At 40.7% G+C, this 27,213-nt stretch overlaps 1 protein-coding gene across 15 annotated transcripts in view; it reads right to left on the reverse strand.

Moving 5' to 3' along the window:
• LOC102688770 (nuclear factor 1 B-type) overlaps positions 1-27,213 on the reverse strand; it is a 170,256-nt gene that overhangs the window by 85,303 nt on the left and 57,740 nt on the right. The window lies entirely within an intron of this gene.

Raw genomic sequence — 27,213 nt, forward strand, 5'->3', positions numbered from 1 at the left:
CTAAATACCAGATTAAAGGCAGTGAACCTGAAAGACGCTTCATTACTTTTTTTTGTATTTCAGGGCTACCTTCTGCTGCAAGTTTGTCAATTAAAACAGAAAATTAAATGATGGCACTGAAAACGTTGCCATCTAAGAGTCATCTGAGGAACAGAATACCTTTCAGAGGAAAGCTAAATGCCACTAGATGCTGACGTGCCTACTCATCTGTTTCATATCCATGAGAGTTTTTATTTTACTTGTCTTTTAAGCGTTTGCAAGCCAAGAGGTGGGGGGTATGGCCACAGGGATTAATGTGCTCGCACTGCTGGGTAGATTAAAAGGTTAGTCGGGTGACTACCATTCCTCTAGTTCTCCGACAGCCCTTTGAAATGCTGGCTGCAGGTACATAAACAGCTCACTGGAATACACAGCACCAAAGTAAGGGAAAACAAGACATTTTACATTGACTGCCAACAAATTAACTTCTTAAACAGCACTTGATCGTGTGATCAAAATAAAATGCAATGGGCAACAGATAAAAATAAATATGAAAATTACCTTCCACCACATAAAAAAAAGCAAAACAGGTTTCGAACAGGTTGGGCCTGCGGGATACAACGGAAACCGAAGATCAATTAAATAAAACAAAAGCTTTCCATGTTGGAGAGTTCATGTGCTGCAAACTCCTAACTCGTGATTCATAATGCAGGGCTTGGAATGTAATGAACACTTCTACATGAAGAGTGTGTGCAAGTAACAAAATGCAGCGCGACAATAGAAGTCAAACAGAAAACCACACTCAGTAATTATTGCAAAACTAGTATGTATAGAGGAGAAAAAACACTCCGATATCTAAAATGCTAACAGGATATTAAATAAGCTCCTTTACGACGTTGCAAGGGAAAAGGGGAGTTGCTTTCTGCAGACTGTTCTGCAGTGTCCCCGGGGCTCTGTGGAGCCTACGCAGGCTGTGCTGTTCTTTCACAACACTTTTCGGGCAACAATTCCAAGATGGAGAATTAACTCTACATCCAGTTAAAAGTCGAAAAAACGTCTGCAGGCATTTGAACAGTTAAGAAAGGCAACACAATTCGGTAAAGCCCCGAATGGCAGAGTGCCCGTCACTCTCCGAGACGGCTCTCGTCAGGGAAACTAGGCCAGCAGCTTGTCCGGCTTAGCAGTCGACTGTTTGCCAGCAAACTCAATGGGGCTGCAGGCCAGCTCCCGAGATCTCTGCCAGCCCCTTAGGTCTGCGAAAGTCCGCCTTTCAGCCAGGCTCCTGCCTCAGTCTATCAGCCAGCCACGGGCAGCCAGGGCGACTCCGCCTGACCAGAAGAACCGGTCCAGCGAGCTGCTGTAAATAGCATGCAAACTCAGTGAGAAGCAGAGGGGAGAAAAGTGCGCTCGGGTTTCTTGAAAGTTAAACTGGAGAGGTATTTCGTGGCTTGCATATACAAACTTGTCTTAACACACAAATGCACAAGAAACAAAAAAGACGGGAGTTTCGTTTTCAAAAGCACGTCTTGCTGCTGGAGCAGACCGACAGACAGGCTATGTGCAAGCAGCCACTTGCCCCTGAACACTCCCACACTCAACAAAGAAAAGGGGCCACAAGCTGTGCGGCAACCATGTGGTTCACCCTGTGACAATGAGCTGCAATGTCAGCTGGGAGGTAAAGCGATCAAATGAATAAATAACAGCATAGCATTTGACCAACAAAAAAAATTAAAAAGGGCCAGAATAATTTAAATCAGTACATACAAATGGTTACAGTATAAGACTGTGTAAAAACGTGAGTTTTAAGTCAGGGCATGAAAGTGCAGACTGACTTGTAAGACCTGCCACAGGCTGAGTGATCATTCCACGGCCTTAGAGCCGGAGAATGGACTGGGAACTAAGACTACAAATGACATGTAGAGCTCCCCACGTAGGAGCCAAACTGTTCAAGATCTTAAAGGTGAGCAGCAATATTAGGAATTTTATTCTGAAATCCACAGGGAGCCGGGTCAAGGAAGTTTAAAACGGGAGATATACGCTCACATATTTTATTTTCAGTTAAAATCGGGGCAGCTGAGTTTTAAACATGCTGAACAAAGTAATTAAAACCATCTATTTTTTTTAACACAAAACATATGATGGGAATTTATTACAAAAATGTTTTCTTCTAATAATAGCTTCCAAATTTTGCAGAAGACTTTTAAACAAATCTGCATTTTATGAAACTGTTTAACGGACTCATTTGGTTAACTAATCGATTTCAAAGCTCTCATCTCGCTCCAATCATATCAGTCTCTAAACTGATAGGTTTTCTAAGCAATTCAATGCAGAATTTATTTTAAAATGTGAAGACACACTACAATCCAAGCAAATTAGATTTGTTACAAGTTTACTTCTAAAGATAACAAAGAACACTTTCATATGTCAAAACTGTGCAGCTTGAATCACAAAAATGTATTACGTTTTAAGAGGATTAAAGAGTATTGCACGTCCCTGCCATTAGACAATAAGCACCTTAGACTGTTTTATGTTATCTTCCGCACACTTCAAAGCCTTGAAAAAGAGAAAGTTTGGGCCAAGAGGACTCAGCCAATCAACACCTACACTTTTCAGACCTGCTAATTTCACAATGACCTTGATTTCCAAGTCTGCAAACACTTATTTTACTCATCAACACCAACATCAAGCTAATTTTAATTGCTGCTAACAGCCAGAGAGCACCCTGAATTTTGCAACTGAGTAAGTATTCTGACTGTGTAACTCACCATGACCCAGACCAGCTACAGTCATTTTCACAACTAAAGGTTGTGTGTTCAGTAGGACCTTCAGATTTGCTACCTTTTTCCAAATTATGTCCATCCATGCTCCTACACAGCACCACTGTTGTGGCTTGTCATTTAATTTGCTATGAAACTAAAGTCCACTGAGTAACCCAAGCAGACTGCTGTGACAGTCAAAAGCCAATTTTATTTTACCCATACCTTTGTGGCAAGTATATTCTGAAATTTTCCATGGGCTTTGCCATTTTGTTTCTTTCATTAGAAAAATATACACTTTTACAACATAACTTTTTTTATGCTGCTCATTTGTGTACTGATTACACAAGTGTAGCAATGAAACAATGTTACCTTTTGCAGTGACAGAGACCTAGTAATGTTCCTTTTCCAAATGATGCAATTGACTTTCTTCCTCATGTTTTGTGCATAATTCAATATACAATAGGGTTATTTCATATTCCTCTGGACAGATATTGTTACAGATTCTCAGACTGCAGCAGACACAGCTTGAAGTTCTGTGACTGGAATACAATTAAGAACTTCCTTTAGTTCATATGATACGTGTGCACATTCAGTACAGCACAGATTGCATTTTGGATTATGCCAGGTAAAAAGATCATTGAAGTTACATTGAGTGAAAATGGGCAGTTATTCTTACAGGACACTTATTATTATTCATAGAACATTTGCACCATCTAAAAAAATAGTATAAAATAAGCATTTGCAAGACTACAGAGCACAAGTTATATTAACCTGCTATCGGAAATGCAAAAATCTTTAAAATCCTGCTAGAGAAAAATGCTCAAGTGTAAGATTTTATTACCCTACAGGAAATTCTAACAACTTTCAAATACATAGGAACCCCCTAACTTTCCATTAAGTTCTTGAAGAAAATATCTCGAGAAAAAATCTGACACTTAATGGATGAACCCTGAAATAATTGGAAATGTTATCTGAATATCACTATGGCCAATCACTCAGGATATTTATTTAAACCATTCATTTACCAAAAGGCAGTATTATCCCTCATTTATTGTAAATGTAATGTTTTTTTAAAGGCACTCATATGTCCAGAACTGCTTTATTTATGAACAAAAGGCTCTTTGAGACTTTTAATGCAGCATGACCCAGAGATGTTCTACTCTGTTACGCTAAGACGTCTTGTGTTCTGGATGTTTAAAACCCTCTACAAGACCTCCATTAAAATGTAAGAGAGGCCAGGAGGCCATGGGGGTTTCCTTCTATTGTGTTGGTCTTTTCTCAAGTCAAGTCTCTTACACGAGGGCAAGTGTCTGTGCGTTCTTGCACCATGCAGAAAAACGAATGCGTCGACTGAAACCAATCGCACCTCAAATCGCGCATGGAGATTTAGATTTAGTTTGCTTCGGTCATTCCAGTGGTTTGTCACTCCCAGTCAGAGGAAGCAACAGACTCGGATGAGATTCTGGACTCACATGATCACTCAAGGCCATCAAGCACGTGCAAGATCACCGACTTGAAGCACAAGCAATGAACAAGACAGGCTGAACGGCCACCAATTATTCACAATGTATCTTATGGTAAGGGCATACGCTTAGGGAAGCTACTAAGACTACATAATATAATCCTCTATTTCCTCTACATTAGATACTTCGTACCAACCAGTGCATTTCCCAGTAGCTGTATAAAGTTCAGGAAAAACAAGCAGGGTCTTATCCTGGCTGGAGATAGGTCAATCAAATCGACCCCTTACAGGTTTTCTAATTACACTCTTCAGCCGTAACCCAGAATCAGACATGAAGAATCTCTGATTGTCTAATTACACCATCATCAGCATAAATTTCTGTGGATTTTTGCATTCATGACTGCTTGTTTGGAAAAACGATTATTTTCATGAAAGTCACAGGTTTCAGATTTGTGGGGTTTTTAAACCATGCCATTTTTTATGAAGTTTTAAAACAGATTCAGTTTCTTTTGGCTTTCTGAAGATTATAGACTAGTTTCAAAGGTTCACTGGTCGTGGACTCTTTTACCTAAATCGCCATTACAAAGTCCTGTATTACAGTAGTGCTGTCAGGGTCTGTGACAAGACTGCAGTACATACTTGCATTTCAAAGTTGAGGAAGAGTTCATGTTCATGGACTTTTAGGGCATAGCTCAGCGCCACCCTCAACCTGGAATGACCATTAGTGTTACATGGTGTTAACTAAGGAACCAGGAAAAGGATATGGGTAGCGGGAGAGGAGATTTAGAAGCCATGAATCATCTCCGTTTACAGCCGGGCTGTGGTGCATTTAAACAAGGAGGTTACAGTTTAATGGTCGTTTAAAGAAAATGAAGTGTTTAATTACCCTATAGCCCAATGAATCCTTCTCTAATTTATAGGTAGTCCAGGTAAGAGAGACAGAACTACGTCTTTGTAAAACCTTTTCTGAAAAACACAGGTGCTCCCACGTGCCCGTTCACTAAGTTTTATAATTATTTTTATATGACAGAGAGGGAGGGGTGTTGTAATGGGAAATAGAAGGGGGAGGGTTGTCAGCCCTTTTCTTGAACCTTTTCAGGCAGCAAACCTACCAAGACATTTTTCTTGGAAGCTGAAAAAGATATGGACTATTTACACAGGTGTTTCATGACCTCTGATCAGGTAGTCTGTGTTTTTTCAAGTTTAAGGCAGCACTGTAAATAACAATGTCTATTATCAGAGCCAAGCTCATTCACATACACACACAAAGATAAGCACTCTTATCCTGAAGCCAAAAGTGTTTTTGAGGACGAGTAGGCTGTCCCATATTTTTAACTCAATTCTTACCCTAGGTTTTACTCTTCTTTCCAAAAATGCATGTTTTCTACTGATAAAACAAATCAATGCCCTGTACATAAGGACGGGAATCAATTCAGCAGCTTTAAATGTTGTGACGTGGACCTGAAAGAGATGTTATCTAAAACTGTTACACAGTACACACTGTAAAACACACCTCAGTACTTGCCTTACTGAGAAGAAGGAGGCTCATAACCCTGTGTGTAACTCCAGCTAGTTTCCCAAACCAAAGCATGAAAGGTCTTATCAGCAAATCACTCACACTGAGCTTGTACCCTGGCTGAACTTCAGGCATTATTATTTAAGTTTCCTTTAAGATGATATGCATGGCTTCCATATATCATTGGATTTTCTACCTGTTGTTTTGATAGCTTTTTGCTGTTTTATCACTCTCAAAAGTTCGAAACTCTCAGATTCTTCCTTTTTATTTACTACTGAAGTGTGCCGAAAAAGTTTTTTTTAACAGAGTACAGCAAAGCAGCGATTAAGATTAAACCTTAGGCCTGTACAGTATTTTTGAAGTGGATAAGCCAGCAGGCTATTTGCTATTGAACATGACACTAATCACTGTACGTTTCCCATTTTATGTCAAGGAATACAATAATTCCACAAACAAAAATACAGAGAACAGAAACAAAACAATGCACGTGCAGCACTGTAACAGAGTAAGGGAAAATTCAACAGGACTCAAACAGTGAAACGTCTGTTCAGATTTCTTATATGAGTTTTTCCGGTTCTCCAAGCCTGAGAGTATTTTTCAACTTTGATAACCTTCACTGGTTGAATGTGAATAGTGTTTCGCTTCGGACAACTGTAATTCTATTCATGGGCTTTGCAAGTGTGTAAAATTAGTAATCATGTAAAAACAAAACGGCTATTATATTATAACGATAATCTGAATCCTGTCCCATTGTCAGTCCTCGTCTGTAAAATACCGTGTTCCGAAGAAAACAAGGACAAACAGAATGTCTTGGTACAAAACCCTTTCTTCCTGGAGAAGAAACGCGGACACGCCGTGATGAGAAACAACAACACTTTGTTCTGGGCTTGCTTCACGTCAGGAAACTGCTGAAAACGTCCGAAGAATCACAGCCAAGACAGCATTCCAATTCCCACTGCAGGGTCACCCCAAGACGGCGACGGATCTCGGCAGGAAAGTGGTGCTCAGCTCCTGGTGAAGGCCCGCCACGCTAACCGCTGATTTTCCTTGCCAGCACAGAGAACGGCAGGGGGGGGGGGGGTGGGGTCGTGGAGAGTGACCAGCAGACTGGTGAAACCACAAGCCACTTTATGGGAGGAAACCCTGCACTGTCCTCATGTGGCAGCCCATTTGTTTCTAACCTCTCCCCCTCAGCCAGCATCTGCCTGGCCCAATCTCGCCTGGGCCAACTCCAACAACAACATCTGCTTGGCTGCATTTCAAACCCACGGATAGTTATCTAACAGAGGCTATTGTGCTGCACTGTTTATTCTACTGAATGAAATGCCTCTACAGTTGAAATAAAAACTGCCGTGTTGCCATTAGCATACCCTAATAACCCCACCTGCTTGTTGAATTAATTACGAGCACTTTGGTCACTCCACAACAGAAAAGAAAGCATGGCTGGCAAGATGTAAGCTAGCCGGAGTGTACCGCAAAGGAGAATATTTGGAACCTTGCTAATAATCAGTCGTTTTTCCCATGAGTATAATCATAGTGTGGTAAAAATACATTAAGATACGACTGAGTGGCGGTTTACCAAAGAAATGCGATAGGCATTAATATATTAATTATTAGGCTGTAGGTCAGTAAGTAAAAGATCAGTGGAGTAGGAGTCATAGTAAGTCTGTGAGAAAGAAATTTAACGTATCAGACTAGAGTTCGTTCCTTTGTCGATGCAGAGGTTAATTGTATGAAGAGATTCCTTTTAATAAAAATCTTCCTGCCACATTATAAAGCAGCCATCCATATAGCTGAACTAATTAGGTTCAAACTATACAGGGCAGCAGCATTTAAGATTTCCATTATTGACCTTATTAGCAGTGCCAGGCCGTGCGCTGGAAAATGGGAACACAGATGTGTCTTTGCCTGGGTGTCCTTAAAGACCCTTCCTCAAAATCTTCTCGAGTACAGTACTTCCCCCAACTCCACCCCCCAGCCATATGAGAGTGTTTGTTCGCAAGCCACAGTCATGTATACCGTGGTATGCCATGACACAGAATGTCTCATTATCAGGATGTGCAGAAAAAAAATATTTTTAGTTTGCCTGTCTGCAAAACCTCCCGTGGTCTGCATGTGCAGAAAGCGTGGCTGAAAGTGTTCTGTGTCCCTGCAAACCCTCTTGGCAGATGTATGGGTTGACACTGTGGTGGCAAGTGGCCACAGCAGCCTTTCTGCCATAAACTGAGAACAATTGACGGCACAGCTGTTGTTCAGTGCACTCCTGATCCGGGGAGAAACAAAGACAGCAGCAGCCACAACAAAAGGAGAGCTGTGGAAATCACGTTTGGAAACAATTAAATTACAGTTGTGAGCAGTTAGAGATGGTTTTAAAGAACGAGCTTCCACCGAGTGCAGAAGAAGGCTGCTGTCTCTTAAACCCACACCGCTGAAATTACTGGTTTCCTAAAGATGTTTAATGTTTGGCTGCTGCAGTAAAAATGTAGAAATAAGGTTCATTTATAGGCTTTCTTTCTTGCTGCGGGCACAGAACGGTTCTTAGGACTGAAAGCATTCAGTGAATATTGACAGTACTTCAAGTGCATCACTTGAACAGGAATTTACAAAGTTACTTAACAGGAAAGGTTAGTATCAGTTCAGCGGGACACATCAACAAGGAAATTCACGAGAACTACCCCTTTGTGTCCTCTCCTTATACAAATACAACGTCCTAAATGTTAATTGGGAGGTTTTGCAAATCAAACGCATGTGACTAGTGTGTTTTTACCAAAACTTATTTTACAGGAAAGTAAACCTTCCAAGGGTCAGCAGGATAATTACAATCTAAGTCAATATGGCCTCTTGTTTCTACCTTTCCTTTATCCTTATTCATTACATGTCAAGTGTGGTTAAATCAAGCAGTCTACAAAAAAAAAAGTTAATATTCTCCTGTGCCTCATGCTGACAGACCTTAGCTTCAAATTGAAAAGATTGCATTTTTAAAGTATTCATAGAAAGGAGATATGAGAATTGTTTCTTTGGAGCAGTATGGAAGAGGTCACCAACAAACAGCCACAAAAACAACAAGCAGCAAACTCATTGAAGTAATTCTTCTATCCGCTTTGGTTACAGGATAATTAGAGGCATTTAAATCATTCAGTGTGAAGCATAAAACGATTTGTTGGATTATATTTTATGCCATATCCTAACCTACCTACAGTATAGTAAGGAACCTCAGTTAAATAAACAGGATATACAACAAGGAGTCAACCAAACTGGCTTTCAACTGGGGTCTTCTGAGGTGAGTCTCATGAATTTAGGTCACTTTTAGCCTCCATCTCTCTGGAAATATGACTGGAGGCACGTTTACCTCAGCAGGCTGCTACACATCGGGGGAAAAAAGAGCACGTCAAGTCATTGGGGTGTTACTGCTCTCCTCTTCCTACCGCCGCCGGACTGAGCCTGTGCCTGCGATACTGCACACACAGCCGAACTCCCGCAGACGGGACACCGATCCATCACAGGGAGATGCGAGACAGAAAGTTTACAATAGCCAATCAAGCATAGTACATTTCCAGCATGCGGGGGAACACTAGAGCCAAGAGCCAATGTGAACACAAGGAGAACAAGGAACATCCACACAGACGGGCGTCTGGGGCTGGAATCGTACCCGGGAGCCTGGAGCGCTCACTGCCACATCAGCACACTGCCCCGCGCACATCCACTCCAAACCAACAGCTTTCCGAAACAGCCTCTCTCCTTCAGATGATTAAGTTGGATCTACCTCGGGATACCGACACCCTCAACGACCGTCATGTTCGACGGTGACGATTCACATAAAACTCCAGCCGGAAAAACTCCCTGGAGGATTTGTTTGATTTGATCAAGCGCGTCATTATATTTTATCCCCCTTCCCGCTGAAACGATTCCAGTCGCCCGTCATCTCCACCTCTACACAACAAGCACACACACACATGCGCACACAATGTAAACACTCTTATTAAGTCATGACTCATTATATAAACAGGGAGAGAAGACAGATTCTATTGAGTTTCCCAGACTGCTGAACAAAAAAGCCAAAGTTCCTCCACATACTCACAGACGGTGTGTATAAAATCCGATTATCAGTGTGCGGGATTAACATTCCTGGAGTCTAGCAGGTGACAGTTCCTTCTTTTCAGCACCAGAGTGCCATTAACATGGGACAGACGATAGAGTCAGCCTTCAGGTTTCTGACAGCTCTCCCTCCTCAATTAAGGAGGAACGGGGAACGATAACTTAGGATATCAGGATACAGTTGAGAAATCTAAAAAACAAGCTAAAACGCTGACCTCAAGTTTTTATTTTTGCACTACAGTTTAAAAGCCCAGTATTGGCAAGTAACTTAAAAGAAGTAACAGTTGTTAAACATGAAGGAATAAAACTTCTACTTGTAGCAAATTACTCTGATACAATTGAAAAATTAAAAGCAATGTCGCTAAAACTGAGTCTGTCCATACGTTCAAATGAAAAAAATTATATTACAAACGGGCCATGCAGTGCATCGTTTCATCACTGTCAGAAGTCAAAACGTGCCCGTTATTTAGTCTAAACTTTGTGAACAAAGAGAATTCGGTCTGAGCAAAGAACTTCCCACTGGTTTTGTGTCCATTCCAATGACTCTGAACAGAGCTATTCTTTGAACAGAATACGTCAACTAGTGCAATTTAGTTATTTGCATTATTTTCACTACGCACTGTATTATCACTGTTACACTGTAACCCACAAGTCTACAAGTTATACTTTGCCATTTTTCTACCATTTCACAGTGTCAAGTAAAGAAAAACAGTTTTAGAAAACTACCTATCAAAAGCAAAATGTTCATCATTGTGAAATGAAAGGGATGTTTTCAATTTCATTATATTAGCATCACAACATTAATTATACCTGTTCACATTTGTGTTTAATGAAAAAGTCCTCTTGGGCCCAGGACCAAGATAAAACTGAGCAATCTCAACACATCTTGCCAATTCTGAACTTGGAGAACTACACCCATTAAGCATTAAATTCTACAAATAAGTAAAAAGGATATACTAAAAAATCTCAGGAATAATGTCCAATCTACAAGTTTACCCCAGTAAAACCAAAAATGGAAATTTAGTGTGTGAATTCTCTAAATCCTTCTAAAGGAATAAAACATGACTGTTCACCAACACTTTTTTGTTAATAATCCAAAAAATATTTTTCAGCAATTCGTTTTCCACAGAAAAACACACCAAAACACAAAAGCACATTCTTTGAAAACACTGATGGATTTCACTGTCTCAGTCAATATTTAATAATAAAATAACATTTTCCACATTAAATATTATATGCCCAATGCTAAACTGTACTTTCTTATCTTTAACGAGCAGTTAAACCTTCTGCAGTGTACTGCCCAAAACACCAAACTCCCGAGAAGCCTACATATAAAAATAATCCGGATAAAAGGAGAAAAAAAAAATCAAAGGCTATAAAACAGAGAAGTACATTAGAGTTAAGCAGCAAAACATCTACTTAAACTACAGGCACTTTGGAAGATTTTGAAATTCAGCCCAACAAATCACTGAACTCATGTGTGTAAAGCAGAAGGAATCCAATATCCACTTAATCCAAGCGTACATCTCCACCCCTGCTTCCTTGCCAGTGGTATGCGGTCTTAAAAACACAAATGTTCGAGCTTCCTGAAGCTCGACTGCTGAGGAAAAGACCTGTTCCCGGGGGGCATGGCTGTAGGCTTTTGGCGCCCCTGAAGCTGCTAACTACTACCCTGCACAAAGTGACACGCTGCTGCAGTTCGTCCCTCCACACCGCAGTCACCTTCCAGGACAGCGCTGTCCACTACCACTAGGCCGCTCCTGAACCGTCAGGGCTTCAGTCCTGACACGGGGAGCCCTTCCAGAGGAAGGACTTCCAGAGGAACGGGGGAAACAACTGCCATTTTGAGCTTTCAGAAAAAATGACAAGTGAACAAGAGATTTAAGGGAAGTATGGCGTTTCCCTGTCCATCTCCATGTTTGGCTTGCGTCACGCGGTATCGCAACCAGCAAGAGAATCGCGGAGCTGACAAGGAGCATGTAGGACTGCTACAACACAGAAGACAAAGGCGCAGATCCACACAAGGATTTCTTTTGTTTGCTTTAGTATTTCTTCTTCGGTTGAGTTTAAAAACTAGTGACTAGAGGAGCTCTAAGATACAATATCCTGCTTTGCTGAGCAGAGAGCTGGAAAAGTAAAGGATGATCACTTCTCATGATACAGTTTTCACTGTATACTACTTTAAGAAATGTCTGCAACTGCGATATTAAATCCCAAGATTTGATTTCTGTTTGCTTTAATTTATCATTCTCGTTTTTTGTTTGTATCATAGCCTTTCTTTTTGCTTTTATTGCACTCCTTACAGTGCTATTCTTCTAAAATGTTTAAACTCTTTTGGCTGTGGTGCATGTTATACCTAAACCTATTACACATATAATGATTCCTGTGAGGTAAAACATACAGTACTTGAATACTGCACAGATGCCAGACAGGCGTGGGTACTGTTCTGTTTCTGTAACCATCTGCTGATCATTTCAGGGACTAAAGGTGAGCCGTTGGCCTTCTCCTCTCACAATAGTGATATTTTTCAAAAAGGTAGCATTGCTATTGTTAAGAAAACATTTTTTAGATGAGACAACGGTTATCAAGTTTTGTTCCCTTTACCGGGTATTAAAAGCACTACATTTCCCAAGAAGAGTTAGGAAGTTAATTTATAGATCAGAATAGCATCTGCTCCACCCTGACATGACCCTGAACAGGGGCCCGAATTATCACTGAACACTGAAGGCTAGAGCCACGGAACTCAATTTTATTTACAGTATGTCTAGCCTATATGCTTGTGTTAATTGTGTTACAATGTTTAATTTGGATGTGTGTCCACTGAATTTACTGTGTATCAATGGGCTTCCACCCAAGAATTTCGCTTTGAAATAAACTTCAAACAGGACTAAATCTCAGACATTCGGTGACCGGGCTTTTCTGGTGCTGGTCCTTCGTTATGGAATACTCTTCCTCCAACTCTGAGAAATTTGATTCTCTTCAAATCTAAACTCACGACTCGCCTTTTTACTAGGCCGCGTGTCTGCTTCCCCTATTTTCTATCCTGTTAGTTTTTATTTTATTCTTTACGTTGTATGGTATTTTTTACCCCTATGTACAGCATCTGTAGGTTTGGAAAGGTGCTTTATAAATTATTTTATAAAGTTATTATTGCTTCCCTTGACAAGTGCACACTTTTATCCACCTTGCTTTGCTTTGACTGCTGGGACCTAGTATGTCCACTCCTGTCAAAGGGAACCTGCAAAAAGTCATGCTGGGGAATATTCTCCATTAATGGTGGACTTTTCACAGAATCCGTAAAGAAAGGCAAGTTATTCTTCTTCAGTGCAAAAGAAATGCTGTTGGTGTTTTTTAAATGAAAACTCATCTACGCAAACCTATTTGGGAAAGACAAAGAGAAACACATCTTAATGTCTGTGATTTGGAAGGAAGGGCCCATGCAGCTGTTACCCAGTTCCTTGCAGGATTTCTATGGAGCTACAAGGGCAGTTTATCTAGAACTTCTGTCACTGCTGAAAATAAAGATATCAAGTTCATGAGTTTTTTACTTATGAAACGTTTTCTGGTGCAAAGTTTAAAAACTGCAAGGATTAACAGCAATTAACAGCCAATATACAAACGAAGGCATGCTTTGATTTAAGTAGTTTATTTTAATTTTGCACTTTTAAAGATTTGCAGAGCAGCTTGAATCATACTGTATTAAACGCTCATACAGTAAATGTAAAAGCTTTGGCAGTTAAGACTTCGGCTGAGGCTTCGTAGTTATATGGTGGTTGGACTGTACTGCTATTTATTAGCTCTTGTGGCCTGGAGTTGTTTTAAATTGACGGAGTGTGTGCTTGGTCAGGGACTAATGCCACCCGGCCTCTACATGTGTCCTTCATATTCTCTGTTCACGGTTAAAGTTCAGAGAAGTATGAATGTTTCTGTTTACTAGGTGTGAAAGGATATTACAACCTGGTAGTAAATACCTGCTGAGGCATAGCAATGTGGTGTGCACTGTGCTGTGTAAAGACAGCTGAACAAATGGATTAGCAAAATCAATAAAGAGCACTACCGTAGCATTTTAATGTTTTTCTCAAAAACTGCATAAAAAGGGCCTTGGCCGGCAGATTAAAGGCAGTTGACAGACTCTGTTCTTATCTCTAGCTCTGTCGTACAGTTGTCTTTCTCTGCTACTAACACTTTTTTTAAAACTTTTTTTTTTTTAAAGAAACTCAAGAAGGCAATTCGTACCAGGAATTTCCAGTCTACCACAGAATCCACTAACGCACCTCGGCAAACTCTCTCCCTACTCTGGGTCCGGCCTAAAAAGATCACGTTTTTCTCCTCTGCAGAAAATCTTTTCTGTTGAGAGTTCAGCAAACCTAATTCTCTGCACATGTCTGGATTCAGAAACACCGTGGTTTTGCAAACAGCCTTGCAAGCATGCCAAGAAATGCTTCATTGCAGCCACTGTATCTTCACATTACATAAACTTTCTTTAGGGCACAGAAGATTAGTTTACACTAACTCTCTGAGATCTGCAAAAGATAGCTCTTCATGATTTGATTAATCCCGCAAAAAACATTCAGATAGTCTACACACTCTTACAATCGCAGACACTCTGACTCGCACAATAAGTCACCTCTGAAAGGCTGCCATGTGACACTACTCAAGTCTGCTCAACTTAACCCTCCTATGATCTCAGGACCTTGTCTTTCTGCTTGTAGAGCAAGTGAAGTCCGGCAGCAGAGAAGAAACTGAAAATGTGGCCGGAAATAAAAGGAAAAAAAAAGAAAACGCTCCTGAATAAGACAGAGTGGAACAGGAGCTCTGTCACAATTAATTAACATTGAGGCCCAGGGAGACGTGCTCTGCCGAGATATCGTTTACCTTCAGGCTTCAGAGACTTGCCGTGAAAGTGCTACAGTTGGTTCTCCAGCATGACTCTTCGTTCGGCTGGTTGCTTTGTGTGCCAAAGATAGACAAAATAGCTGGTTATCACTTGCTCACATCTGCAGCCTCCTGTAGGTGGCTACTCAAGAGATGCACGTTTTTTCATCATGACAAAGGCTATCTCCTGAGACGCTCTAAACAACAAAGGAATTTGGCAGTTATAGTGCTGAAAATATTTGTTGGAATAAAAGGAATGATTATGTGGTAAGGTTTTACATGGAATTCCAGGTAGACTGAAATGCTCAATTAAAAAGGAAAAACTGTGCTAGTAGCACATTTATCATTTAGCAGCTCCTGTGGTACAGTTTGTACCACAAATGTATTGTGGTATTTAGCTGACATGCTTGGTAGCACACACTCATCCCTGTGTCTTATTTTAAGATCAAAAGTAATGCACCTGCCTTAATATTTGAAGAAGGAATGTCTCGGTAAACTGTAAGATCACTGCCAAACTATATTGGAGACAAAAGGTTTAATATAAAACAACAACAAATTTAAAAGAGCAAATCAAAGCATTGTATATGTAAAAAACGTCCCGGACATGCTCATTGCTAACAATTTTCTTTTGTTAGGAACTATTTCAGCTGTTTCTGACATCCATTTCAAAAACGTCTTTTGACCCCTACGAGTAAAGGAGATTTTTTTTTTTACTGGATTTGAATGCCAGCAATGGTCTCGAGAGAAGCAAGATCTTCTATCTGCATTGCTCGGTTTCAGTCTGGGAAATCCAGAACGACTAAATGCCTAAAAGATATTACAGTTTTATTCATAAAATTACTGGAATCATGTTTAAAAAAAAAATCTCTAGAAAAAAAGCTTCTTGCTATGAAGTGCAGGAATGTTGGTAAGGTTTGGGCAGATATGAAAAGAGTGGACTAAACTCTGCTGTAGGTCTGTGAGCACACACCCTCTGCCAACATGGTACTAAACTGGAAACCTTTTCCCAGTGGCTCAGACAGGAGGTGCAACAAGCACCCCACGACTGTTCACAGTTCAGCGCTGTAAATCGGAGTAAATCGCTCTTTTAGTGCTGCCAACAGGAAAAAGGATGTTGCTCAAACTACGTGTGGGTTTGTGCTCGGGCTGAGCGCTACGGCAGAGAAGTTGCGGTTCATTATTCTTGGAGGCGGATTGGAAAATGGAGGTTACAGCAACGGCTCACATGCGCGCTAGTTGGCACATCATCCCAACCCTCTGCCAGGCCACTCAAATCAAACAAAGTATTTTTTTAATCAATACGTCGGCCTTTAAGCGAAAGGAACATCTTAAAGAGGTGTTCAGACATGCTTTTGGTGCCGTGCCAAATTATGAGCTTCTGCTTGTGGCTTTCTGGATTAGACAGATGCACAAAGCACTCTCTTTTTGGCAAGCGAAGGCGTGGACCCCCCATTTTCAAAACCTAAGCTCAAATAAACTTCTTACATATTCATGTTACAAAAGCAAATAAACTTTGCCGAGGAGACAGGGCTGGAAAGACTTGCTTAGCAACAGCAGTACAATACGTGTGTCTCTCTGCAAGACGACTACAGTACGTCAAGTTTTCCTCATTCAACTGAAGGAGTGCAAAGGCTGGTGGAGCACAGGAAGCCGCGTGTGGCCGCAAGACATGCTGGACTACGGAATGTACTTGAGAAACGCTGCCGCCGAGATGTGACGGGAGCCTGACCCCGAGCAGGAAAAGAGCCAAAAACAGACAATACACCCAGTCAAAACATATGAAGGCGCTTTTAACACTGGCAAAGAAAACCAGTTGAGTTGCAATAGAATTCAAGAGGTTGGAGGAACAACAACAAAAATAGTATTACAATAGCAATACAAAAAATAGATTTTTCACACTAATAACGATCATGTGTGGTAATCAACTCTTGATATCTTCAGTTGACTACGTGGCCTAAGACTCCTCTAGAGTGTAACTGGGTATATCCGTCTTGACAAGGGAGTGTGGAGGTGTCTCTGAAGACTTTCCAAAGGAAGCAACAAGCATGAACATCGAAAGACACCAATTATGGGGTGAACGAGTACCAGGAGCATAGTCTGTTTTTCTGCTGTTGCAACAATTTGTCTTTTCTTTCTGCATAACAATCTTCTTTCTTCGCTTCAAGTCACCCTCTCTCTTTGGAGAATAATCGGAGAGGAAGTGGGATGAACACTTTGCAATGTCCGTAAACTGTATTTTTCTATCCAGTTGTCTGAATCCCAAGAAATCAGCCGTTTATCATCATAAACCTTTTGGGAATGCATCTTTGACGGGCTACTTCCCAAGACTGGGTAGACCTAGCCTCATTTGTGCTATCTATCAACTGGGACAGCTGTCTAAGTGTGTGTGTGTTTGGAGAACAGAGCTTAGGAGGGAGAGGTCCCACAGTCTCAGTTTAACACAAAAAAAAACTCATGAAGATTTTCAGACTGCAGCTGGTTCTCCGTTACATAAATATGTAATCGTTTCATTTGCCAGAAATTACAGACATTAAATTGTTTTTCTAAGACATTGCGCAATGTATGAATCTGAAATGTAACTTCATAAAGAAAAACAAGCTTTGACTATAAATATAAACCTCTGCATGCTGTAGAGTTCCTTTGACAATCTGTAATTACCAGCAAAAAGTCCTGCATCTCCAAAATCTTCCAGGCCCCTCCAGGAGCAAAGGGTGGCTGGAAATGGATTAACTTTTGACAGTGGTCCATTGTTAATTGGGCGCCATGTGTGAATGCTACAGAAAGATTAGTTTATTCAGCTGCTGCGATTTGTCATTACTACCCTTAACAAGACACACATGTTAATCGAAGTTTCTCCACGAACGAAACAATTCTATTAGACTGAAATCCTGAGGGAGAAGGCTGACCTGTAAAAATCTTTGAAAAACACAAACATGTAAAGACATTTTGACTTAACCCTGCCGCTTAAATGAAATACATTTCTGAAAAATTATTTGAGTTTACTTTGAATCTTCCTGTGAAAGGGTTTTTTTAATCAACACAATACAGATTTCAAGCTGATCGTCAAAGTACATATGATTTAACTCCATCAGTCTTAAGACAGCATAATGAAAACCTTTTATGTAAAAAAACACAATGGCATCAAAATATAACAATTAAATTTCTCAGTTCTGTTTATTTTAATAGGCTACATGTAACACAGCCTAATCCATCAAATTCAGCTGGAACCGGTGAAAGAGGAAGCGATCCTCTGCTATACATGAAGAAATCAGTGCTGGGGACAGGGGGTGTAAAAACTGCTTTCTAAGAAGAAAGCTATAAAAAGGGGACAGAAGGCAGAAAAACGTACTTGTAGGGGAACTACATTTTACTTTTTTGACAGACCCCCCATTTCCATAAAAGCTCTCTTATGACTTACAAAGGACTTCACTATCAATTCTTAGGACACTAGATAAATTGGCCAAAGAGTTAAATATTTCCCCTTTCCAGTACAGACCATTCACAACTGGAACAGCAGGTTTCATTTTAAACTAAACTATTCAGAGTTTCAGTTAGAGAAGTTACATTATATTCCTTTGATGGATGCAAGTTGGGAAAACATATATACTGTAACTGGTCATCTCTCCCTTTCTCTTATAGGGAGAATTAACCTTCATCCTCAGTTTATGTATTTGTTTCAATCTATTCCTGTACAGCTTTCCAGATACTTTTTAAAAAACCTATAATAGTCATGTTACAGGCTTTCTCTAGAACTAAGCTCCCCAAATTAAAAGAAACACTTATAAAGGTGGTAGTTTGGGTCTTCAGACCAGGAGTTATACTATATTACTGGGAAGCTCAACCTAAGTCTCTGTATCACTGGTTTAATGGGAGTAAACCCACCATATGGACATAGAATGGAGGCCACATTCCCCAAGTGCCAGTTCTACCACTTATTGGATCTCCTACTGGTGCAGTTATAGTATACACACACACACAACTAAATATTTAAACAAGCTTTGGTCACTTAAAATATGAGAGTAAACTCTTTAATAAAATCTGATTTACCCATTACACAGTGAACATCAGACTCTCAAAATCCTAACCTAGCTCAAGCCTTAATGGTTTTTAAACTACAGTATAGCAAACCATTTTTAAACTATAGCAAAATAAATATTTGAAAAATAGGAGATCTGTATAAGAACAACCACCAAAAGCCACTTCATGAATTAAGCTTTCCTATTCATAAAGGAACAGATTTTAAATAACCCATACTGTACTTGCAACACACTTTGTTAGATATTGACAGTTCAAATATTATGCTCTGTGAGTGCAGGATGAGTCTCTGTGAAAGCCTCGCTATTCATTACTTGAAACTGGAGTACTCAAGCTTACCAAGGTCTGACTCTTCTCTAAATCTTCATTTCTAATCTCAGAAAATCACTGAATACCATCAGTCTTAGAAATTGGAAAGAGGTCTGCAAATGGAGTCCCAGCTATCAAGCCATTGCTTAACAAAGGATCTTGGAGCTCTTGTAAGCCTATTAAAACAAGACACAAACTCTCTCACTGTCAATTTGAAGTTGTGTTTATAGATTGTTGAAAAAAGGACTCTTCATAGCCAGTCCAGATGTAAAAACCAGGATAATCCATATGATACTGACTTGCCCAGAACTAAAACTTCAATGAATAGTGAGATGCACAGATGAAAAATAATTTAAAAAACAGTTAGATGTATATTTAACATACATTTTTAAATATAACTATTGCTAAGAACCATACATTTAACATTTTCACAGAATCAGTAAAACCTACCTATAGGCTCTCCTCAGACACAGAATTAAATGTACCTCCTTGAGAAGATAACTTATAAAGTAAGAGGCGGTTCACATCTGTTTGGAAAAACATGGACACCCTGCTTACAATGTATCTAATCTCATGATATCATATTAACACCTTAGACAGAGATGCAAAAAATTCAAAATGATAATCATTCACACCGGGTCTCTCGCCCTCTCCCCTGTAATTTCGCCGATAGGAGCACAGATAATGCAATAAATATGAAGGCTCTGGCATAGAAAAATAATTTCCCAAAATACATAAAGCATGCTTATGCATTTTGGTAGTAAAAAAAAATAAACCTTTAATTTTTATGGTTTATGGTCACAACAGGTAATACAGTAGCCATGGAATGCTGGTAACTTCATTGTAGCAACTCCTGGTCACTGATTAGTCAGCATCTGAAGTTACTTCACTGCCTAAGTCAGCATTTTCAGATACTATCCTTCACAATTACCGTACATTCAGATGCATAAAGTACAAGAACAGCAGAGGGTCTGTTTGGTAAAATTCTACAATCTTCTTTCCACGGACTTGATTTTGGTGGAATTTCTCCATCTACGGGAAAGACCTCACCTCAGCCTCTCAACACAGACTGCCCTCTTCCCGAAAGAAAAACTGGATCTGGAAAATTTAACGTGTACATTCATTTATCTAGGAGGGCTCAGAGAAGACACCTCCGCTTGGGTAGATAAGACTTGCATACGAACTGCAGACACACTCATCCCCTGTGGAAAGTCACCTTCTCTTCCAGGGTTGAGACCAGTCCATTTCTCACCTGGACAGTGAACACCAAAACATGTTTGAAATGATCACCCCACAACACGTGAGATGCCCAGTGAGGAACCCCACCCCTTCCTTAGAGGCTGGGTTCATTTTGTGACCAGGAATTAGGCTAATTGTGGGTGCACACTGGGTGAGCACGGTGGTTACTATCCCAACTCAGGAAAATGCAGAGAGCACAAATCCTCGATCCAAAAGCTGCACGGATGCATTGGGTGTTGCATTCACCAACTAGGTAAATGACATTACTCAATGGAAAGATTGTAGTTATGCAGAATATAAAAGAAGCAGACTCGAAGAATTCTTCTAAGAATAACACAGTGGAAATGTCTGTCATCGCTAAACATTATTTCGCTTAAAATATTCAATGTGTGACATATGAGCAAAACAGTTAAAAGCACAAAGTATGGGGAAAATATAGCTGGACATGTTCCTGACATCTTAATAATGTGATTTTTTTTGTGGCTGAAGGCAAATATCTGGGATGAAGAAAAAAGGCAAGCAAAAAAAAGAGAAGCATATTTCCATTAAACCAATAACAAAATATTGAAACTAACAATAACTTAAAAACCTTATGATTAAATGTTACATATCTAAACAGACAGACATATTAGCCTAGAAAAACAATAACCAAAATAGTAACATGTATTAAAATTGTACTGGTGATAAAATGGATTTTACAAAAGGACAGATAGAGAAACTTTTAGAGAAACAGGCTTTTAACATGAGGAAATTCCCCAGAGTCAGATCGTCACCCTTCGTCTCAGTTGTCACCACAAAAAAAAACACTTGCATCTGCAGCAGGAAAGCCAACTATAATTCGTGTGTACTCTTATTTGGATATTAAATGACATTACATATTCCTCCTTCTAGTGTTTTGCAGAGATGTGTTCCTTGCAGAGCAGATCAAGTTTGAATTTAAATGCAGTACACTGCCCTGGAATCAAGGAGACACTTTAACAGAGGATTTTAGCCAAGAAAGCATTAAAGCAATTCAAAGCATGGAAGACTCAGTCACCTTTAATAAAACATCACAGCAACTTCAACTACTATTAACTGCAGTAGAACACAAAAACCAGGCTTCACTGCAATGTTAGTAGATCTTGGGTGAAACTCTTATAAAACCAAAAGAACACACAGCTATGGAGTTTTGCCTACTTGCTCAGCAGAAAGACGATGCTTGACGCTGTGGGGTCAACTCTTCCTATTCAGCTCCCTCTGGCCCTCTCTCTCCTTCTACAGAGCTATATATTAATACATTAAGCACACTATGTACGTTGGTCCAATTACATTACTGGGATTTGAGGACTGGGTAAAGAAAATATATATTTTGTTCCAGCTTATTATGATTGGACAGAATTGGCTAAAACAAAGGCCTAGCAGGCAGACTACAAATAGTGCTGAAGGGCACACCGGGTCACTCTAGAAGAAGCTACAGCACAGATGGAATGTCTAGGATTCCTATACAACATATGCTTCAGGCGCAATAACACCAGAAACTACTGCACTCCCTTTACTGTTGCGAATGGGCATTTTATCTCTGCGTTAAATAACAAAAAGCAAATTAGGAACTTAAATTTCATAACAGCCAATTCACCTTGGCACAGGATCCCAAAATACCCAGTCATTGCTTCTGTATGACTGGATTTTTAGGACTGCAAAAAAAATGCACAATATAATTATTGGTTTAAGTCCCTATAACGTCCCATATAACACACATGTAATATTCCAAATTAAAGTCTTAAAATGGTAGACCACGAATACAGCTTAAAGCATCCTTGCTCAAAATAAATATAATTCCTGACAGTTTTAGTCTAAATGTGGTTAGGGAGGCTGCATGGTTCATTTTATTCAAATACAGGCTTGCATGTGCGTTATACAAAAATCAACACAGCATTAAGAACGCAAGCAATTTACATGCTAGGAAAAATGTGAACTACAAAGGCAAGCAATTTTAAAAGAATGCAAGTTATCTGGAGCCAGTGCATATATCCTTTCAATGAAAACCCTTATAATGAGGGTGGTGCATACTAATAAGTATGGATTTCATTAACAAGCTATTTACTAAAGCAATTTCTTTAATCGCCTCTTCATTATTCCAAATTACAGCTTCTTCTAACCAAAACGAAGTATTTTAAGAATCTCTTTTATAGCATGCATTAGGCTGGCTTTGGAAATATCATATAGCATTTCTTTGACACCAACTCTCTCAGAAATTTCAAACGACTGTAATTGAGTCATTACATTTTACGTGTGTGGTACACACCAGTTTTTTTTCCCTAGGTTTTGTCAAAACGCACGTCCAAAAAAAACCAACCTAAGCCAAGTCAAGGAGCAGCTGTTTTTCAGTTTCACGGATGTTATCGCGCATTGACGGCGGTAATTTAGCACGTCTCGATATTTTGGCGGCAGTTTTTTTTTTTTATTCAAAGCACAGGTGAATTGGGGAGAGGAGGGGGACTTCCGCGACTCCTGCATTACAACATGCGTGCCTGAGAGGTGCGAGTCGCACAAGGAGCCTCAGTTCTGCCCAAGACACTGAAGTAATGTGAAGCGGAGTGGGCGCCCGGAGACAGGGAGCCCTTTCTTCCCGCGAGCCACCTGCACAAGCAGATTCTGTGCTGCAGCGAGATCCCAGAGGAGAGCGTCTGTGTGGGCAGAGCAGAGCGTCTCTCTAAAGGCCCTTTCACCAGCACCTTCCGCGCGGGCTCCAGCTCGCCCCTTCCTCGGGAGGCTGAGCTGACCATCAGAAACGTGGTTCCTGTCTTTCTTCTGATCCGCACTGACATATGGGGAGAGCCCAAGAGGGAGTGATCGGAAGCTGTGGCAAAGAGCACATTTCTTCAGCATCCCTCGTTCGTGGCAACCAGCTTTGTCCCACATGAGTACAGTAGTGCTGGGCTCCATTCAAGTAACAAGTCTCTGTCTATTGGATGCCCTGTATTACTCAAGCAGGTAATAAACAACAAACAGGAATTGGCTCCCTTCTGAAACACAGCACTCCTCACGAGGCATTCTGTTAATGCAGACCAAGGCCTGAAACACAATTCAAAAGTTTCAACTAAAGACCTATTCCATCGTTATCTTCCTGATGCAGGGAGCACGTCCTTTGGCTTTCTGGGATACTTCTTCACGTTCAAAGGAGTTACAAGGCCAAGGATTATTAAAATAAAACTGAAATCAGCCTTTGCCACATTTAGTTGTTGGTAGCAACATGAGGCTCTTTTTACGAGATGGGTTTTTCCAGGAGACTGCTGCCTTTAACAGTTCTTTTTTTCCTCCTCAATTCAGCTATGGCACAGACAACACATGACCTGCTCCTCTAGGAATGAAACGGTGTTTGCCGAAGGTGAGAGGTGCTGACCCTGTTCTCTGGTCGCATTCCTTCCCAAGGAACTTCACTTTCCCACCCACAGATTCTGAATCTTCAGCCGGATCTGATCACCCTGAACCGGCTCCTCATACAAACGAGAAGAAGACTTACTACAGATAGGTTGAGCTCTTGGTATCTTTATTTTCAAAGCTGCGCATCACAGGTCCAGATTTATAGGAGGAAACAAAATCACTGCAATTTATCAGCCTATATGAAGAGTCATATAATTATTTGTGAAATTATGAACCGGCGTTTCACAATTTCTAACCATATGGACATCTTTTGTTTCTGTAACACATGATATAAAGTAAATGCATATCTTGACTATTTCTGAGAAAAGCAAAATAAAACAATCTTTCAAGGTGAGAAAGCTGAGCAGTTATTCTATTAATCAGTATGAAAGCTGCATGGACAACCTGCATACTTTAACAAATGAACCCGTTTGTTTAAAAAAAAAAAAACACTAAGAAAACTGAAAAAAATATTTAAACACTTTTGGACAGTCAAGCCCTTCTAGAACCTGCAAGCTCTCGCTAAATCCAGACGGGAATAATCTGGCTGGTATGGTCACAAACTAGTGTACCTACTAGTTAGATCATAATTGAGCTACGTTAGGAATGTGGTTCATCTGGATGCTCGTAAAACAAGGGAATTTCTCACTGACCTCTCCTTCGCATGAGCAATCAGAAGCACTTACTAGAAAAAAGTGGGGAGAAGAACAGCACCGCCGATCCCAATTTTTCTTTTGTCCTCTCACAAAGTACACTGGGGACTACACTGTAAACGCATTGTGCACAGCCACCCCATACAAAACAGAGCGACAACAGCATTTCACATCCGTAAGCTGCCCTGCCGTGATGAAAAAGCTCGCGAAACACAGGGGCTCAGTGCGAAATTCAGCAACATCAAACGCTGAAGTGTCACCAGCCGGCCCACGACGAGAGGGGATGGATAAGCAGACAAAGGGGCTGCGCTGCCGTTCTTCGGCGGAGGGAGCGCCACGGGCATGGTGGCCACGGTGAAGCCGTCGCTGGCTGACCACACAATGGAGCAGGGCTGTCTGTGGGAGATCCCAATCAGGGCGTCGGCACATAAAGCCATCCCTCACAGGCCTACTGTCAGCACTGCGCGCCCTCTCTCACAATCCCAACATTATACAGTAGCGCAGAGAACAAGAGTTCAAGCACCCCAGGCAGTGCAGATAACCAGTCAGGACTTTTTTTTTTTCCTACCCCCGTTAGCATTTGGCAATTCTCCGCAGTGGAGAGAAAAGACTGGAAGTAAAACAAAAGAGGCTGTTTCGAGTAGGCAGTCATCACTACCCTCTGTGATCTCTGCCCAGAAAGAAGAAAAGGGGGTTTGGTGCCGAAAACGCAGGGGGTGTAAAGACGCCACAGTCTGCCTGGCAACAATGCCAATTGTCTTCCCCCTGCTTGGTAGCCATTCATGTGACCGGCGATGAAGGAAGTCCATTGGTCTTCTGACGCTTGTCTCAAAAAGACGCCATCCCAGACGGAGGAATTCTTCCACTGCTTCCGAGCCGTCTCTGGCCAGATTCCACCAGCCCAGCTGTCTAATAAATAAGTAATCTTGAACGAGGACGTGCCGGCCGGCCGACCAGCTGACTGCTGGGGGCGAACGGAATAAACCCTAGGCCTCGCCTGGCTGGACAAGCACGGTGCATCTTGGGAAAAGGCAGTCAAACATACAGAGGAGGGCCGGAACATGAGCAAGGGGTCAGCTTTGTTTTTCTGGGGGCTTTTTTTCCCCCCCGACAGAACTATCACACCTCATACCAAGCTGGACCAAACGAATTAAACAAAGGTTGAAAACTTGCAACCTAGTTTAGTCATGAAACTTGTTTTTTCTGTAAATGACTTTTTTTCAGCTATTTCTGTATTTCAGCATAGCAGCAGCAGCTTAAACTCAAACTGTTCCTAAGCAGTCACAGGTTTTCCAAACCAATTTGTCTAATAGCTGTTGCTATTAGAAGAACCTAAATTATCAGATTAATCAGGAACTTAATTCTGTAGTTTTTAGGCACTCACAGCACGTGGGGTTTTTAATCTAATGGTCACACAATTAAAACGCTTCCATACAAGGATGGTTTAAAAGTGAATGGATTAAATTATTAAACTAATAATACAGACCACGCCATTCTTCAATAATGTTACTAACGGTGACACAAGCAACAAGAAAAACTGAAGACCTAATTCACTTTTGTTTCTGCATCTGAAATTGTGTTGTCAGAAAAGGTTTATAAGAACTACTCATATGACTGGCATTGCTGCCAGGAACTGCTACTTTGTACCTATGAGCTGTGTTTATTTAAAGTTTTATTGTTTACATTCTCAGGAAGAGGACAATCACTATGTGGCACCTTCCACTAAACCCGAAACAGGTTTAACCTCATGACTGAATGGTGTGAATGATGAAGCTATTAGCACCTTCAATGTTACACGCTTCAATTCTTACATCGTCCATATATTTTCATTGCAAAGTTGTATAAGATGAATTTCAAGACAACCTGAAAAATAAAGAACAAACCAGTTAAGATGCTCTGAAAGTTTCTGTGGCCTGTAGTCTACTCTAAGTCCAGATGCAGCAGAGTTTCCATGGAGACTAACGTAGACAGACAAATGCTGTAGCAAAGCTACCAGACGGGTTAAGCCTAAAGGTATTTGCTTTTGCAAACTGCATTGCTAATGACATGCAGGTCAAATTTTTCTGCTAACAGTTGTGCAAATATGAGGTACAAGTTCACAGATAAAGGAGCCTTCCTGCTTATATTTAATTCCTAAAATACAGGATTGCTAAACCACAAAGAAAAAACAAGTTCAGCGAGGGAGTTTTATAGAGGAGAAAAAAAATCAATGGGGTAGGGAAAAAATCGCGCTGCCATACAGCTCTAACTAGATTAGACTGGAGTTGTGTTCAATAGGTTATGACTCCGTGTGGAGCATTCACTCTCAACATTGAAACACATACCAATCAGTCAAGAGCACAATCTTAAAATAGTGCAGAAGGCTTTTTTCTTATTAAATTCTGATGGAAATAAAAAAGACACAGGCCTAAAACAGCACTCTCTCATTCCCCTTTTTAGATATGAATACATACGGAAAAGTACTGGAGGTGACAGGTCATGAATAAACATGGTTTAGAATGTAGGACTATTAACGCATCTTCTCGATGGATTTCGTGCTTTCAGGCAACATTTAATACTCCAAAGCAGAGTTTGTAAGAGCGCTTTTAAGAGCGATGAACACGAAACTGTTGGCTCTGTTCTACCTCTGAGCTCGAGTACAGCCTAGCTGAGCTCGTGGAATGACAGGCAAACCCCTCTATCGGCAACACTTCTGACACCTGATGATCCGGCAAATCAGTCTGGCACTGCGCCAGAGAGAGGTGCGCTGGATTCGGAAGCCGGGGTGATGCTCCAAAAGCTTCTAACATCAAGAGGATCCGCGCCAGGAATATTCTGTTGACTACGCTCATTCCCTGCTGTACTGTTATTGCACCTAAGCTCTATAGGAAGCTTAGGAAGGGAGTCTCT

This window comes from Lepisosteus oculatus, chromosome 1, assembly GCF_040954835.1.
Source record: "Lepisosteus oculatus isolate fLepOcu1 chromosome 1, fLepOcu1.hap2, whole genome shotgun sequence".
Taxonomy (NCBI): Eukaryota; Metazoa; Chordata; class Actinopteri; order Semionotiformes; family Lepisosteidae; genus Lepisosteus; species Lepisosteus oculatus.